Source organism: Ovis canadensis, chromosome 17 (assembly GCF_042477335.2).
Source record: "Ovis canadensis isolate MfBH-ARS-UI-01 breed Bighorn chromosome 17, ARS-UI_OviCan_v2, whole genome shotgun sequence".
Taxonomy (NCBI): domain Eukaryota; kingdom Metazoa; phylum Chordata; class Mammalia; order Artiodactyla; family Bovidae; genus Ovis; species Ovis canadensis.
In genome coordinates, this window is record NC_091261.1 from 60,889,489 (window position 1) to 60,907,296 (window position 17,808).

General features: G+C 42.3%; 1 protein-coding gene across 3 annotated transcripts in view; it reads right to left on the reverse strand.

Moving 5' to 3' along the window:
• TMEM132B (transmembrane protein 132B) overlaps positions 1-17,808 on the reverse strand; it is a 399,927-nt gene that overhangs the window by 215,364 nt on the left and 166,755 nt on the right. The window lies entirely within an intron of this gene.

Consider the following 17,808-nt stretch of genomic DNA (forward strand, 5'->3'; position numbering starts at 1 on the left):
TCTGAATGTTGAGCTTTAAGCCAACTTTTTCACTCTCCTCTTTCACTTTCATCAAGAGGCTTTTGAGTTCCTCTTCACTTTCTGCCATAAGGGTGTTGTCATCTGCATATCTGAGGTGATTGATATTTCTCCCGGCAATCTTGATTCCAGCTTGTGCTTCCTCCAGCCCACTGTTTCTCATGATGTACTCTGCATATAAGTTAAATAAGCAGGGTGACAATATACATCCTTGATGTTCTCTTTTTCTTATTTGGAACCAGTCTGTTGTTCCATGTCCAGTTCTAACTGTTGCTTCCTGAACTGCATATAGGTTTCTCAAGAGGCAGGTCAGGTGGCCTGGTATTCCCATCTCTTTCAGAATTTTCCACAGTTTCTTGTGATCCACACAGTCAAAGGATTTGGCATAGTCAATAAAGCAGAAATAGATGTTTTTCTGGAACTCTCTTGCTTTTTCGATGATCCAGTGGATGTTGGCAATTTGATCTCTGGTTCTTTTGCCTTTTCTAAAACCAGCTTGAACATCAAGAAGTTCATGGTTCACGTATTGTTAAGCCTGGCTTGGAGAATTTTGAGCATTACTTTACTAGCATGTGAGATGAGTGCAATTGTGCGGTAGTTTGAGTATTCTTTGGCATTGCCTTTCTTTGGGATTGGAATGAAAACTGACCTTTTCCAGTCCTGTGGCCACTGCTGAGTTTTCCAAATCTGCTGGCATATTGAGTGCAGCACTTTCACAGCATCATCTTTCAGGATTTGAAATAGCTCCACTGGAATTCCATCACCTCCACTAGCTTTGTTCATAGTCATGCTTTCTAAGGCCCACTTGACTTCACTTTCCAGGATGTCTGGTTCTAGGTGAGTGATCACACCATCATGCTTATCTTGGTCATAAAGATCTTTTTTGTACAGTCCTTCTGTGTACTCTTGCCACCTCTTCTTAATTCTTCTGCTTCTGTTAGGTCCCTACCATTTCTGTCCTTTATTGAGCCCATCTTTGCATGAAATGTTCCCTTGGTATCTTTAATTTTCTTGAAGAGATCTGTAGTCTTTCCCATTCTGTTCTTTTCCTCTATTTATTTGCATTGATAGCTGAAGAAGGCTTTCTTATCTCTTCTTGCTATTCTTTGGAACTCTGCATTCAGATGCTTATATCTTTCCTTTTCTCCTTTGCTTTTCGCTTGTCTTCTTTTCACTTGGATGCAATCTCAAAAACGACAGAATGATCTTTGTTTGTTTCCAAGGCAAACCATTCAATATCACAGAAATTCAAGTCTATGCCCCAACCAGTAATGCTGAAGTAGCTAAAGTTGAACGGTTCTATGAAGACCTACAAGACTTTTTAGAACTAACACCCAAAAAAGATGTCCTTTTCATTATAGGGGACAGGAATGCAAAAGTAGGAAGTCAAGAAACACCTGGAGTAACAGGCAAATTTGGCCTTGGAGTACAGAATGAAGCAGGGCAAAGGCTAACAGTTTTGCCAAGAGAACACACTGGTCATAGTAAACACCCTCTTCCAACAACACAAGAGAAGACTCTACACATGGACATCACCAGATGGTCAACACCGAAATCAGATTGATTATATTCTTTACAGCCAAAGATGGAGAGGCTCTATACAGTCAGCAAAAACAAGACCGGGAGCTGACTGTGGCTCAGATCATGAACTCCTTATTGCCAAATTCAGACTTTAATTGAAGAAAGTAGGGAAAACCACTAGACCATTCAGGTATGACCTAAATCAAGTCCCTTATGATTATACAGTGGAAGTGAGAAATAGGTTTAAGGGACTAGATCTGATAGGTAGAATGCCTGATGAACTATGGACAGAGGTTCATGACATTGTACAGGAGACAGGGATCAAGACCATCGCCATGGAAAAGAAATGCAAAAAAGCCAAATGGCTATCTGGGGAGGCCTTACAAATAGCTGTGAAAAGAAGAGAAGTGAAAAGGAAAGGAGAAAAGCAACTGTTTAGACAATACCAAATGATCTAAATTATAGCCCATAATTGATGTGCAGAGGAGTAAGAAAATGAGAAAGGAAAAATCATTTCAATAAATAAAGCTGAAAGGTTCTCAATGTGGATGAAAGACACAAATGCACAAACTCAAGAACACAACAAACCCCAGGCAAGGCAAGCATGAGAAGGTCATGTTTCAACATACTGTGTCAGCTGAGCTTCAACATACTGTGTCAGCTGAAAGGCAGACACAACAAGCAAAAGGAAAGCAACACATGCCCTACAGGAAAACAATGCCATGCATGGCTGTTCTCACTCCCAACTAAGGAGGACAAAAAAAGAGTGAAACATTTTAAAGCGCTGAAGGAAAAAAATAAATCTGCTAACCCACAATTCTATAAGTAGCAAAAAATACTCCCTGAGAATGAGGATGAGATACAGACATTTTCAGATAAAAGGAAGTCATTGCTGGAAGGTTTGCACTACCAGAAACTTCCAAGAGAAGTCCTATATACTGAATAGAAATGGCACCAGTAAAGACTTAGACCCCCAGAAGGGAATGAAGAGCATCAGAAATAGTAAACATCTGGATAAGTGCAAAAAGCTATTTTACTTTTTGCTTTTTCCTCAATTTTTTATGATACACAAAATTATTTAGGGCAAAAATTATAATATTGTCTTCTAGAGTTTTTAACATATTTGTATGTAATTATTTAAAATAACTTTAGCTTTTAAGGGCACAGGTGGTTAAATGAACCTACTATCTATCTATATTTTATGAGAAATGGGATGTGTGTGTGTGTGTGTGTGTGTGTGTGATGTTAATCACTCAGTCATGTCCAACTCTTTGCGATTCCATGAACTGTAGCCCGTCAGATTCCTCTGTCCATGGAATTCTCCAGGCAAGAATGTTGGAGGGGGTAGCCATTTTCTTCTCCAGGGGATTTTCCTGACCCAGTTATTGAACCCAGACCTCCAGCACTATAGGCAGATTCTTTACTGAGCCACCAGGGAAGCCCTTATATTTTATGGGAAATGATACATGAACTTAAAGTCGACTGTGAAAAGTTATGTACATATTGCAATCCCTGAAGTTACCACTAAAAGTATAATGCAAGTGAGTTTACCCTATAGAAAAGTGAAACTAGAATTCATTAAAATATTCAAATATCCCCCCAAAAAGACAGAAAAAGAAAAACAGAGGAACAATAAGAGAACCAAATAGAAATAAATAATAAAACGGTGATCCTCAAATCTAACCACATCAGTTATCACATTAAATATTAACAGAATAGCCTCTCTATTTAAAAGGCTGAGATCATCAAAATAAATAAAAATACAAGACACAATTATATGCTGTCTACAGGAGACACATTTTGAGGATAAAAACACAAATAAGTGAATTTGGCAAGGTTGCAGAATATAAGTTCAATACATAAAAGTTAATTGTATCTGTACAGACTAGCAATAAAAAATGTCAAAATGAAAATAAAATCAACAACTCCATTTATAATACCATTAAAAATAAAATATTAAAGAATAAAGCTACCAAAGATGTACAAGACCTGTACACTAAAAATTATAAAGTATGTCTGAAGAAAATAAAGACAGTAAATAAATGGGGAAATATATCACGGTCAAGTATCAAAAGGTTCAATATTGTTAAGAGGGCAGTTCTCCATAAAGCAACCTATAGATGTAATGCAATCCCAGTCAAAATCACAAGAATATTGAACTCTAGCCAATGATGCACACACTGAACTATTTAGAGGGGTGTGAATAAATACCTGCAGTGTGCTTTTCAATGCATCAAATAATAAGATGGATTCATGGATGGACAGAGGGATTGACAGATGGACCAATACCTGATAAAGCAAAAACAGGAAAATAGTAATGGCAGAATCTAAGTGGTTGGCATGTGGATTCTTACTATAAATTTCCTTTAACTATGTTATATGTCTGAATTTTTATATAAAATATTAGCAAAAGCATAATTATGAAATATTTCCAACACCTAAAAGAGTACAAAGAATAATAAGTTAGTGTTAGTCCTTCAGTCGTGTCCAACTCTTTACGACCCCGTGGACTGTAGCCCACCAGGCTCCTCTGTCCATGGGATTCTCCAGGCAAGAATACTGGAGTGGGTTGCCATTCTCTTCTCCAGGGGATTTTCCCAACTCAGGGATCGAACCCAAGTCTCCTGCATTGCAGGCAGATTATTTACCATCTGAGCCACCACGGAAGCCCACAAAGAAAAAATGAACACAAAACACCCGTAACTCCCACCAACCATATTAACACACAAAACAGATACAGCCAAAGTTCCCTGCCTGCCTTCAGCCCACCTCTCTTGGTGCTGGTGCTTCTTATGTTCATGTTTATTTTATGCATCCCTAGGGAAGGAAATGGCAACCCACTCCAGTGTTCTTGCCTGGAGAATCCCATGGACAGAGGAGCCTGGCGGGCTGCAGTGTGTGGAGTTGCAAAGAGTCGGACACAACTGAGTGACTAACACACACACACACACATTTTATTCATAGACTACATACGAATGGATTTACATACAACAAACAGAAATGCACTGCATGTTTTTAAAACTGCATCCCACTGTAAGTCTGAGCTGGCAAAATTTTTCCCCTTAGCCTTAGATTTTAGAGATTTATTCAACAATTATAACAGGAATTCATTTCCATACTTGTAGAGTATTTCTCTATATAAATATTTAGCTATTTATTTATCCATTATTTATCCATTCTCCTCTGACAGATATTTCTGCCATGTCATCTCAAGATGTGGCCTCTCTGAGAATAGCAGCAAGGGGCTCGGATTCTCAGAATGGAATGACCTGGGTTCAAGTCCTGACTTCATGGCTTCCTGTCCCTCAAGGAAGTCACGTAACCTCCTGAGCTTCAGCTTCTTCATGTGACAAGTGGGGGTGGTACTCAGTGAGGAAAGGAAGAAAAAATAAGATGGATGGATGGCAAGCACTTGGCACAATGTCTGCCTGACACACACAGGTACTGATACTCAGAATCAGAAACATAAAAAATGGGACAGCCCCAGGGTGATGGCCAACCCCATTTGGCTCAGGCCCCCTCAACACTATCAGGCATGAAAACTCCTAGCTCTCCTTCACAGGGTTAAATGTCTGAAGAGGAGAGTGGCCCTCACAACATGGCAACCAGATTCTCACTTTCACTGAGGGTAGCACATCAGGCAAACCTTCAAAGGTAGTTAAGGAGCATCCAGAAATCTTCCTTCATCACGAGCCCACCAGCTGACTCTCCACTGTCCCCAGCAAGTCCCAGGAGGGGACTATTCACAGATACATGGGCAGAGCAGAGGAGGATGCCTAGGGATGGTGCAGTACGGCAGTGCTGGCAACAGTGGGGACCCTTGTTCAGTTGAGATTGAATTCTTAAATTTATTTTGCTTTAATGAATTTAAATTTGAAAATTGATACTCAATTGTCAGAAATTCTATAAGTATGTTTGGAACAAGGTGGATCTGTGTATCTACCATTATCACCCCTAGTCTAAAGGGATGAAAGCAGAGAGTGATTACTTTACAAAATCCAGAATTACAGGAGATGAACTGCCAACAGTTGCTATAGCAACAGATGAAGGGGTGTAAGCAAACCACAGTCTAGCCAGAGGGCAAAGAGAGGGACTAGCTATCTTGCCCCGTCTCTCTCTTTTGTTGTCTAGATTTTGCCCAATGCCTGCCACTGGGCAGACCAAACCAGATTTGGAGACACATATGCATGCACACACATACAGAAACTATTAACCAATGAAGTTTCAGCTGCCAAACTGGTAATGATATGCACAATACATTCCTGGATGTGATGGAGCCACACCCTGCGAGTATTTTGATTGGCAAGGCAATTCCCAGAAATAGGGCAACCCTGAGCAGGAAGAAGGCCTTGAGGCTGGGTACCAAGGTCATGGAAGGCCATGCACCAGCCCACCTGCAGACAAGCAGCCCCACCACAAATACGTGGCACAGGGAAGCAGTGGCTGATACTGCTGGCACTTGCCACCCTCCTTATGCCCACAAGCAGGAGTATGTTCCAGAGAGGAGAGGGCAGTCTGGGTTTCCTAGTCTATAAGACAGGTTTGAAAACAACCACCTCAACCTCCTAACATGACTGCCAAGGGCAGTCAAAACTTCTAAATGTAGCTTGGCACAAGCTAAGTGTACACCAACTTTCTGGCCACCACCCTAATCTAGGTACACTCCAGTTTTTCCAAACTTAAGATAAAGCAATCCACACAGGTCAAAATCTCCTTTGGTTGGTTTTTGTTTTGTTTGCTTTGTTCATTTATTGTTTGTTTTTTATATTCCACATATGAGTGAAAACACATAGATACAGAGAACAGAGTAGTGGTTACCAGAGGGGAGGAGGGCAGGAGGGGGACATGGGTAGAGAGGTTCATCTATTTAATAATGGATGGAAGCGAAGTTTTTGGTGGTGAGCAGAAAAAAATAAATTTAAAAAAAATCCTCTTTTGAACCTTCACACACTGTTGTTGGAAATGTAAATTGATGCAGCCACCAGGAAAACAGTATGGAGGTTTCTCAAAAAACTAAAAATAAAACTAAAAATGTGACCCAAAAATTCCACTCCTGGATACATACCTGAAAAAAGCAAAAACACTACTTTGAAAAGACACACGCACCCCAGTGTTCAAAACAGCATTATTTATGATTGCCAAAGTATGGGAGCAAGCTAAGTGTCCATCCACAAATGACTGGATAAAGAAGACGTGGTGCAGATCCACAGTGGAATACTACTCAGCCATGAAAAAGAACGAAGCTTTGCCATTTGCAGCAACATGGATGGATTCACAGGGCATTATGCTAAGTGAAATGAGTCAAAAAGAGAAAGATACATACTGTATGATATCACTTATATGTGGAATCTAAAACATACAACGAACTAATGAGTATAACAACAAGAAAAGCCTGCAGACTCACAGATACAGAGAACAAACTAGTGGTGATCATGGGGAAAGGGGTGGGGGAGGGACAATTTAGAGGGGAAATGGGTTATTGCATGAAATCCTATGTGTGAAACTTTTTAAAATTGTAAGCTCAACATTCAGAAAACTAAGATCATGGCATCTGGTCCTATCACTTCATGGCAAATAGATGGGGAAACAGTGGAAACAGTGGCTGACTTCACTTTTGGGGGCTCCAAAATCACTGCAGATGCTGACTGCAGCCATGAAACTAAAAGACACTTACTTCTTGGAAGAAAAATTATGACCAACCTAGACAGCACATTAAAAAGCAGAGACATTACTTTGTCAACAAAGGTCCGTCCGGTGTTTTTCCAGTAGTCGTGTATGGATGTGAGAGTTGGACTATAAAGAAAGCTGAGTGCCAAAGAATTGATGTTTTTGAACTGTGGTGTTGGAGAAGACTCACGAGAGTCCCTTGGACTGCAAGGAGACCCAATCAGTCCATTGGGAATGTGGATTCAAGCCCTAATCAGGGAATTAAGATCCCACATGCCTCCCAGCCAAAAAACCAAAACATAAAGCAGAAGCAATATTGTAACAAAAATTCAATAAAGACTTCTTAAACCTTAAAAAAAAAAAGCCCTAAAGGAGATCTTCTAAAGGAGATCAGTCTCCTAAAGGAGATCAGTCCTGGGTGTTCACTGGAAGGACTGATGCTGAAGCTGAAACTCCAATACTTTGACCACCTCATGTGAAGAGCTGACTCATTTCAAAAGACCGTGATGCTGGGAAAGATTGAGGGCAGGAGGAGAAGGGGATGACAGAGGATGAGATGGTTGGATGGCATCACCGACTCAGTGGACAAGAATTTGGGTGGACTCCGGGAGTTGGTGATGGACAGGGAGGCCTGGCGTGCTGCAATTCATGGGGTCGCAAAGAGTCAGGCTCGATTGAGCGACTGAACTGAACTGAACTGAATAGAATTTAAAGAATATTTCTTTCAATTAAAAAAAAAAAAAAAAACCCCTCTGTAGCTAGACTCCTCAAGCCTGTGACATCTATACTTGTTCCCTACCAGCCTCCTTGGGAGCTCCCAGACTCCAGTGAACTTGGGATGGAAAGCAAGGTAGAGATGGGGCTGAGCACCAATGGAAATTCACTCACTGAATTCAGCCGATGACTTTTGGAACTAGTTAAACACTCTGGGCAGGTTAGGGTTTATTGGGGAAATAATTGCCTACCTTCTTTCTAAGTTTTGCTGAAATCTAGGCTTGATCTGTGCTTTGGCATTGCCAGATGCAGAGCATCTGTGTCTATGCAGAGTTTCCTCAAGGGAAATCTGAGTTTCCTTTGGGGAAAAAAATTAATAAAGCCTGAATTTGGGGCACCACCTGAGGTAATTTCACCAAACAGGTTGCTATTGGGCTTTTTTTAAGGTTTAAGATTTTTTAATGTGGATCTTTTTTAAAGTCTTTATTGAATTTTTGTTACAATATTGCTTCTGCTTTATGTTTTGTTTTTTTGGCTGCAAGGCATGTGGGATCTTAATTCCCTGATCAGGGCTTGAATCCACATTCCCTGCAGTGGAGTCTTAACCAAAGGACTACCAGGGAAATCTTCCCAGGTTGCTATTGCTTTAAGTGTGAAAGTAAGCACTGAGATTTTTTTTTTTTTTACTTTTCTTTTTCTTTCTTTTTATTGACCATGCCACGCATCTAATGAGATCTTAGTTCCCCAACCAGGGATTGAACCTGGGCCCCCAGCAGTGGGAAGCGTGAATGGCAGTCATCTCAAAACCTTCTGAACCGCCTAAGTGCATAGAGCATCTTTCATTTCAGCAGAAAAGGTGTAGTGGCTTCTATAATGACTAATTGCTTCTGGCTCACTTCTTAATATACAAATGAGCAAATATACAAATAAGTGATCAAGAAGAGCCAAGATTCTCTTGTAATATTCACTTCTGAATCATTTATTTAAAAATTACTGCAAAGAGCTGACTCCTTTGAAAAGACTGTGATGCTGGGAAAGATTGAGGGCAGGAAGAGAAGGGGACAACAGAGGATGAGATGGTTGGATGGCATCACTGACTCGATGGACATGGGTTTGGCTAGACTCCAGGAGTGGGTGATGGACAGGGAGGCCTGGCGTGCTGCAGTTCATGGGGTCGTGAAGAGTCGGACATGTCTGAGTGACTGAACTGAACTGAACTGAGGCAAGCAAGAATCATCAACAGATGCTAAAATTCATGGGCAAAAAGTACATGAAAGATGTTGACAGTCACAAATTATCTTCCCAGATGTTATTATTACTAATTACAAAAGGGAAAATCATACTTGTAGTAGAGGAACTGAGAAGATATCACTTTAAGAAGGTAACCTAGGTAAATATCAGTGGTAATGAGACATGTCAACATCGCATGCCTCCCATACAACAGAGAGAAGGACAAGCACTTCATTGAGATTCCTACCAAATACACACATCCTCAATTTAATCATGAGAAGATACCAGAAAAACCCAAATTGAGGAACCCTGTCGAAAATAGCTGGTCAGTATTCATCAAAAACATGAAAGAGAGAAAAAGCAAAAATAAAACACAGACCAAAGACCAGAATTCATCAGACTAAGGAGCTATAACAACTCTAGGCAATGTGGGATCCTGGAGCCAAAAAAGGATGTTACGGGAACAGCAGGCACTTTTTCATAATGTCTGTAGGTTAGTTAACAATATTACAGCCATGCTAATTTCCTGGTTTTGATATGCACACTGTGGCTATGTAAAAAAATGTTTGCATTAGGGACAATCTGTGTTTTCCGCAACTCTCCTATAAATCTAAAATCATCCCAAGACAAAAAGCTTTTACAAAATTAAAATAAATGAAATGAAGTTTGAATATACTGCATTTTGTTTGTTTCCTTTGTGGCCCTTAGCTTGGGTTTTAATGTGTATAATTTAGTTTATTTGCTTGGTTACTGCCTTCCTCCTTGGAAAATATGAGCTTGAGAGGTGGGAGCATGTGTGGTTTTTTTCAAAAGGAAAAAAGGAAAGCAAATCAAAGGTGGACAACTAATAGGTGATCACAAAATATTTGCTCCATCAATAACAGCTAGATTTCAGTCTGCAGGCTCACCCATCCCATAGTCATCAACTACATTTTCTACCTCCGACACTTCTGATCTCCCTTCTGCCCAGTGCTGAAATGAAGGAAGATGGTCTCTGCAGTCAGGGAATCTAGAAAGCTTTGAGGTAATTGACATTCTCAACCTGGAACATATATTAGCAATACTAGGTACAAAAGAAGTCCCTGAGGAAGTGGTGTAGACAGGAAGTGATATCCATGACAGAGAAAAAGGACCTCCATGGAGGGGACAGAGGCTGACCAGGAGGTGATACTTCCTGGTGTCTCCTTGATCCCATTGATGAGAAAGTCTTCAGCAGCCAGTTTTCCCAAAGCCTGGTCCTGGGTCTGCAGGTGGTCCTGGTGTCGCACAGACATGGCTCAAATAGCAAGAAGTCACAGAGGGAGACAGTCACCCCCCCCAGGATCTGTGATGATGTACGGGAGAAAGTTTCCGTGGCCATCACCTCTCTGCAGCATGTGCTAAACCTCCTTTCAAGCAGAAATCCAACCTCAGGTTGCTTCCACAGGTGATGACTCAGCACTTAGCAGTGTGTGTTCTTTGCTGTTGTTATTACTGTGACTTATCTTTATAATACTCTTTCATGTAAACAAATAATACTGATTTCTATTTATGGTGACTGATGTAAGGTATCCTTTTAAATGTGTTTATGTAAGTTTTCAGTGATTTCATTTAAAGAAAAAGAGCAAATAAAAATTGCACAAAGGCACGTGGATATGACTTAACTTACGATGGCAGGATGTGGCAGCATCTGACATGACCAAAAAAAAAATCCTAAAGGGGATGTGTGAATTACCAAGGTTTAGACTACACTGGCACTGCCTACAGTTCGACTAGAAATGACGAATCCTTAGTTGCATCACGAAGAGTTTTTAGTTGTGGTATGTGGGATCTAGTTCCCTGACCAGGCATCAAACCTGGACCCCCTGCATTGGGAGTGCAGAGTCTTGACCACTCTTGACCACCAGGGAAGTCCCACATGCCACAACTAAAGATCCTAGGTACCGCGACTAAGACCCAGCACAGCCAAATAAATAAATAGAATCATTTTTTTTAAAAAGGGAAAAATGATTAATCCTTTCTCACACTGTAGCCAAGACAAAACCTCTGCCAGAAGCAGATCTCCAAGTGTCCCAACCTTCAGTATTTATGAAATTCCTATTTATTTATTCCATGAATTCATACAGTCTTGACAATTCACACCCTTCATCCAGGAACAGTGCTTCACAACATTTCCAAATTCACTCATTCATTCACCCAAAACATATTTCTTGAGCACTTATTCTGTGCCAGACAGTACCCTGGGTCCTTAGTGCACATCAAAGAACAAAGAAGGCAAAAGTCCCTGCCCTCAGAGGCCTCACATTCCAGCAGGAAGAGGTGAGCCATAAATGGTGATATATTATGTCATTAATATAAATGGTAAAGTATGTCCAAAAAATCAGAGCAGGGCAGGGGGCCACAGGAGGAGGTCAGATCATGTTGGGCCTATGGGCCCATAGGAGAACTTTGGCTTTTGCTCAAGACAGCAGGGGGCAAAGGTGGAGGCTGGGAGACCTGTCAGGAGGCCAAGAGAGGACCCTGGCTTGACATGGAGGGAGTTCAATTCTGGATACTATACAGGAAAATCCTACCAGACATGTAAGTGTGGATGACCCAGAAGAACTGCAGAAGAGCCTGTCAACCTGCCCAGAAGTGCCCCTCCCGGGAGACAGCCTCTCTTGTTGAATGCCTCTACTGATTGGGAGCTCATCACTTCTAGAGAAAACTCAAGATTTGCTGATAGCTCAAATGGAGGGGTATGTATCAGAGAATGGCAAAAGTCAATCTGGTGATTAGACATTTGGCCTGAGCAACAAGAAGGATGTGGTGGCAACAAATCAAAGCGAAGAATCTGACTGAGCAAAGCTGATGCTTCATATATAGCCACTTAAAGTATAAACAGCTTTAAGTGTCATAGAAATTGTGACACAGAGAAGTTAAGTAACCTGCCTAAGGTCACCCAGCTGGCACCCGGTAACCTAAGCTGTCTGGCCCCTGAGTCTACAGTTTTAACCACTGGGCTCCACTGCCTAGCAGGATGAGAGGTCAGCCTGGGAGGTTCTCTGTGAAAGCCGAGAAAGAGCTATTTTCATAAATCAGGATAAAGCTTCTCAGGATCACTCTCGGCCTTGGAGACATTACAGATGGAGTGGGAAAACTTTCATAATATGTCAGCCTTTCTTGGTTCAAAAGACTTACCCTGGATCCAGCCTAGCAGCCCACAAACCCTCCAAACCCCACTTTTTAACCCTTTGCTAACAGGGTCTTGGGGACTTCCCTTGTGGTCCAGTGGTTGAGAATCCACCTTCCAATGCAGGGGACACCAGTTCGATTCCTGGTCAAGGTACTAAGATCCCACATGCCGTGGGGCAACTAAGCCCACGTGTGGCAACCACTGAGCCCCCTGGGCACTGCAATGAAGAGCCAGTGTGCCCCAACTAAGACCCAATGCAGCCGAATAAATAAATATTTTTAAAAAGAAAGAAAGAAAACTCTGCAACGTTAAATTTGAAATAACAAATAATTAAAAGGCTTTTCAATATATGGTTAGTTTTAGATATTAGCGTTTAACAGAGTCTATCTGTGTTAGAGAACAACCAATTCAACTTTTGTTCAGACTGGCCCCAATACAATATGCAGTCAGAAACAGCAATGTAACACATGAAAATTGCACACACCTGTCCCCTGTCCATACGTCTTCAATTCTGAAATTATCTCAGTGAATCTTGTGCACATTCACACTTTGACCTGGGGTTTCATCTGAGCCAGAATAAAATATGTCACATTTCATTCATAAAAGACACGATTAAAACAGACAATCAGTTATGTTTGGAAATAACACATCCCCTACAGCCTGAAAACAGTGTTTTATTTTTAAGAGCCTGAATATACAAAAAGACAATAGCCAGACCATCTATGACAAGAAAAGTCTGACCCACAACCTTGCAGCAACCAAGCCAAAATGCCAAACCACAGCCTCAGCAATAGTCAGCCCAGAAAGGCCTGAAGCTGGTCCACGATTGCCAGCTTCCCTGTTGACAGCCTCTGCTTCCAATTCGAGGTCAGCCAGAAAAAGCCAAATATGTTTCCCAAACTAGTCACATAAGATGCTCACTGTTCGGGAGCCCCCTCCAGCTTCCCCATACTGACAATCAGAACAGAACTTTCCCACTTCCTTGTCTGCTCTTGGGTCTTTGCCAAACGTCAGTGCTGGTGACTGACTCCCTAGCAAAAGCAAGCTCTGGAAAAATAACCTCTGTTCTCATCTAGGTGATCTTCATTTATTTCCACAATTTTAGTGCCTTCTTCTCTGGGGCTTCCCTGGAGGCTCAGCTGGTAAAGAATCTGCCTGCAATGTGGGAGACCTGGATTCGATCCTTGGGTTAAGAAGATCCCCTGGAGAAGGGAATGGCTACCCACTCCAGTATTCTGGCCTGGAGAATTCCATGGACTACACAGTCACAAAGAGTCAGACACTCCTGAGTGACTTTCACTTTCACTCTTCTCTGGCCATAAAGTTCAGTGTAAGAAATAATAGTCGGACTTCCCTGGTGGTACGGTAGAAGAAAACCCACCTACCAATGCAGGGCATGCGGGTTCAATCCCTGGGAGGATTCCATGTGCTTCAGAACAGCTAAGCCTCTGTGCCAAAAACCACTGAGCCCACACTCTAGAGCCTGCAAGCCACAGCTACAGAGTTCCCAGGCCTAGAGCCTGAACTCTGCAACAAGAGAAGCCACTGCCAGGCACACCACATGAAGAGGACCCCCATTTGCGTGACTAGAGAAAGCCCGTCTGCAGCAAGGAAGATCCAGCGCAGCCATAAATAGATGTTATTTTTTAAAAAGAAATAAGTCATCTGTATTCAATACCCTGTAATAGCCTATCATGGAAAACTCTGGAAAAGAATATGTACATATATATGTATGTATGTGCGTGCACGTGTGCTAAGTCGCTTTAGTCCTGTCTGACTCTTTGCAACCCCATGGACTATAGCCCGCCAGGCTCCTCTGTCTATGGGATTCTCCAGGCAAGAATACTGGAGCAGGTTGCCATTCCCTTCTCCAGGGGATCTTCCCGATGCAGGGATTGAACCCACAACTCTTAAGACTCCTGAACTGGCAGGCAGGTTCTTTACCACTGGTGCCACCTGGGAAGCCCCGTGTATGTATTTAGGTATGTATGTATAACTGAAGCATTTTGCTATACACCTGAAACTAACAAAACATTGTAAATTAACTATACTTCAATAAAGAAATTAGAATTTTATCCTTGTATAGGAATGTAATTGATATTGATACACCAGTTTTTAAAATTAAGTTCACTATATAATTTACATGTGAATAAAACTTCTGTAAGCAAACAAGCAGAAAGAAACAATAGTCATATGTAGGAAAGCATGACGACAAGAAACTCTAGATGGTGACCCAGCAAGATCTGAAAGGTAAAGCTCAGTCTCCACCTAGACAAGTAGAACCATCCAAAAGAGTGTTTTCAACTCCTGCATGCAGAGCCACACACCAACCCCACCACTTCCCCACTGCACGGCTTCCAACAGGTAACACCTAACCTCTCTGAGTCTCAGTTTCCACATTCATAAGATGGACACGAATCCTTTGTATGCTGCCTGTGATCACATGAGAGACACAATTTGAGCCTGGCACAGTACACATAATTATTTAAAAGCATCAATTAATCATATGAATTAAACATAATAGCATCAATTATAGTATGTAAATAATTGTATCTATAAACACTTACTGAACACCTACAAGGTGCCAGGCACTCTTCTAACTGTTTTACATGAAGCAACTAATTCACTAAATAATACCAGTGATGCTGGAGGAATGTTTCACTTCCTTTTTCAAAACATTTATTTAGTTGGCTGTGCCAGGTCTTAGTTTCAGCATGAGGGAGCCTCAGTTGCGGCATGCGGGATCTAGTTCCCTGACCAGGGATGGAACCTGGGCCCCCTGCACTGGGAGCGTGGAGTCTTAGCCACCAGACCACCAGGGAAGTCCCTGATGTTTCATTTCCTATGATGCACTCACTGACCACTTCTGTCTCCCTGACACCCACAGTGAATGAGTCGGTGATGTCTGCCTTCAGAGGTTAGAATTTAGCCCCTCTTCTAAGCATTGTTTTCCCCTTTTTCCAATACTATATCAGGAGTTTCAAAATGCTCACAAGAACCAGATAAGTGAGTGCAATGGGCCGGGCATGGTGGGGACTGGAGTGAGCCAGGCAATGCATGATCCATCTAAAGCGGGAAGCCACTCCTTAACTACAGCCAACTGTAGCCAAGTTACCAAATCTTGAAAACCTTCCAAGAAAATGATATGTGAGATCTCCCTATTGTCAGAGGTTGTCAACTCTTTTAAATATTTTAAGGAATGCCATATGAGATTTAAAAAAAAAAAAAAAACCAGCACACATCTCTGGATTAGATTTGCTATGACCATCAGTTTACAAACTTTAAACTAAGTGCTTCTCCTTTGGGACAGTTTCAAGGCCCCACAACTAAAGGCTCCTGGATAGTATTAATATTTCCTGAAGGCTGACAGTTCATGATTTGACCTTTCAGGGCAAAGTCAGCACATTAGAGTTCATTTCAGCTCTAAAATTAACTTCTACAAGCAACAGAAAACTTGAGGGGTTTCTACTTAGCACCAAGATGCCTCTACATTCTGGATCTTCCTCCGGTCTCAGCAGCTTCTCTCTCCCTAAGTTGACCCTCAGCTCTGGCATGACTGAGCCATGCACAGTCTGGGAGGTGCGGCAGCTGCCCCCTCCTGTCTTCGAAAGGCAGTTGTGGGGGTGAAGGGCACAGGCTCTAGAGCTTGCCCACCAGTAGGTTCACACCCACCACTCCCTAGCTGTGTGAGCAAGTTACTCAACCTCTCTGTGCCTCAGAAAAATGGGGACGATGATACTTGCCTACTTGAGCTGTTTGTTGTCGAATTCAGTGAGTGAAGGAATGTAAATCACTTAGAATGTGGTCTGGAGCATTCTAAGTTCTCAGTGAAAGCTATCTAGTACTGTGTGCGCCATTGTGCTGGCTTGAAATGCTTTTCTCAGCCAGGTTCCCAGACTTTCCCAACCACCAGGGCATCTGCTCTCCCTTTCCTTGAAATTCTCACTCAATAACATTCTCTCTACACCCGAGATGGCAAATAAGCTTAGTCTGAAATGTCATACCCTCTCCCTCACATGAATTGGTGGGGGCTGCCTGGAGTCCTGGACTCAATGTGGCAGTATATTAGTAATGTCTGCCATGGCAGAGGGAGTACTAGGTGCTGCAGTTGATTGGTCATGTCTGCCTTAGGAGAGTAAGTGGCAGGAGAGCAGAAGCCATCCCTATGCCATTCTTGGTCTATAGTGAGCAGCTGGCACTGCCTGGCATTGAAAGAATCTCTGCAGAGCAAGAGCTGGGTTTTAGACCAGACCAGCCCCATCACTGAAGTGAATAGCACAGGGTTGGGTCCACACCTAGTTCTGAATCAATTTTACCACCAAGACTAACTCAAGGGGCTTCAAGTAAGAACCCTACTTCCTGCAGGCTGCTAAACCCATTTGGGATCTACCAGAGTATTGGGATCCTCTTGGCGGGTTCTGAACAAGGACACCTCCAGACAAGTGTGATCTGGGACATCAGCCTCCGTCAGAATCAGAAGGACCACCCTGGACTCATGATTAGTTCTTATTTTTCCTCACCTGCATCCAGCAAAACGAAGCCCCACCTGCACTGCAGTTTAGATGTCTACCAGCTCAGCATCTGGGGATGAGGAAACAGCCACAGCCTAACATTCAACGAAGACTCTCCATGCACCAGGCACTGTTCTAAGAACTTGATTAACTTGAGTAATCCTCACAACCACCCCCAGGAAATAGATCCCGTCATTATTCCCATCTCACCCATGAGGAAGCTGAAGCCCAGAGAGGTTGCGTGAATTGCCCCAGGGCACACAGCCGGTGCGTAGCAGAGCCATGCATTCTACTGCTACCCAGGGACCTTTGTGAGCAAAATAAGCTAAAGACAGATTTGTACCTTCAGCTCAGAGAAGTTCCCCACTTTCTGCAATCCTAAAACCAAGTCTTCATCATACAGATACAGCAGCTGCTTTACTTTGACAAAGGATTCTTTACTGATTAAAAACTAAGAGGAAGGATGGGACTTCCCTGGTGGGCCAATAACTAAGACTCCATGCTCCCAATGCAGGAGGCCCAAGTTCGATCCCTGGTCAGGGAACTAGATTCCACACACTGCAACTAAGGGTTTGCATGTCCCAACTAAGACCCAGCACAGCCAAATAAATAATTTTAAAGAAAAAAACTGAAAGGTAGGAGACATTGTCTCAGAAAACTCCTTTATGGATTTAGAAATTCATTTACAAGGTGTCCACTTCTGGGCATTCATTCTGGGATTCTACCTCACACATCAAAGAGGGAAGTGAGAGGTTCAGAATATCAGATGAGAGCCTGAAAGGGACACACTTGGACCTCACAGCCTGAATCACTGCTTTCCAAGCAGATATTTCAATCCTGGCCTCACGACAGAATTAGTTAGGGAGAGCTTGGAAAACAGAGATGCCCAGAGCCCGTCTCCAAATGCTCTGCTTGAGGCTGTCTAGTCTGCTGGCTTGCATTGGTCTTATGTTTGTAAGTTTCCTCACTGTGGTGGAGGAAACTTACAATCAA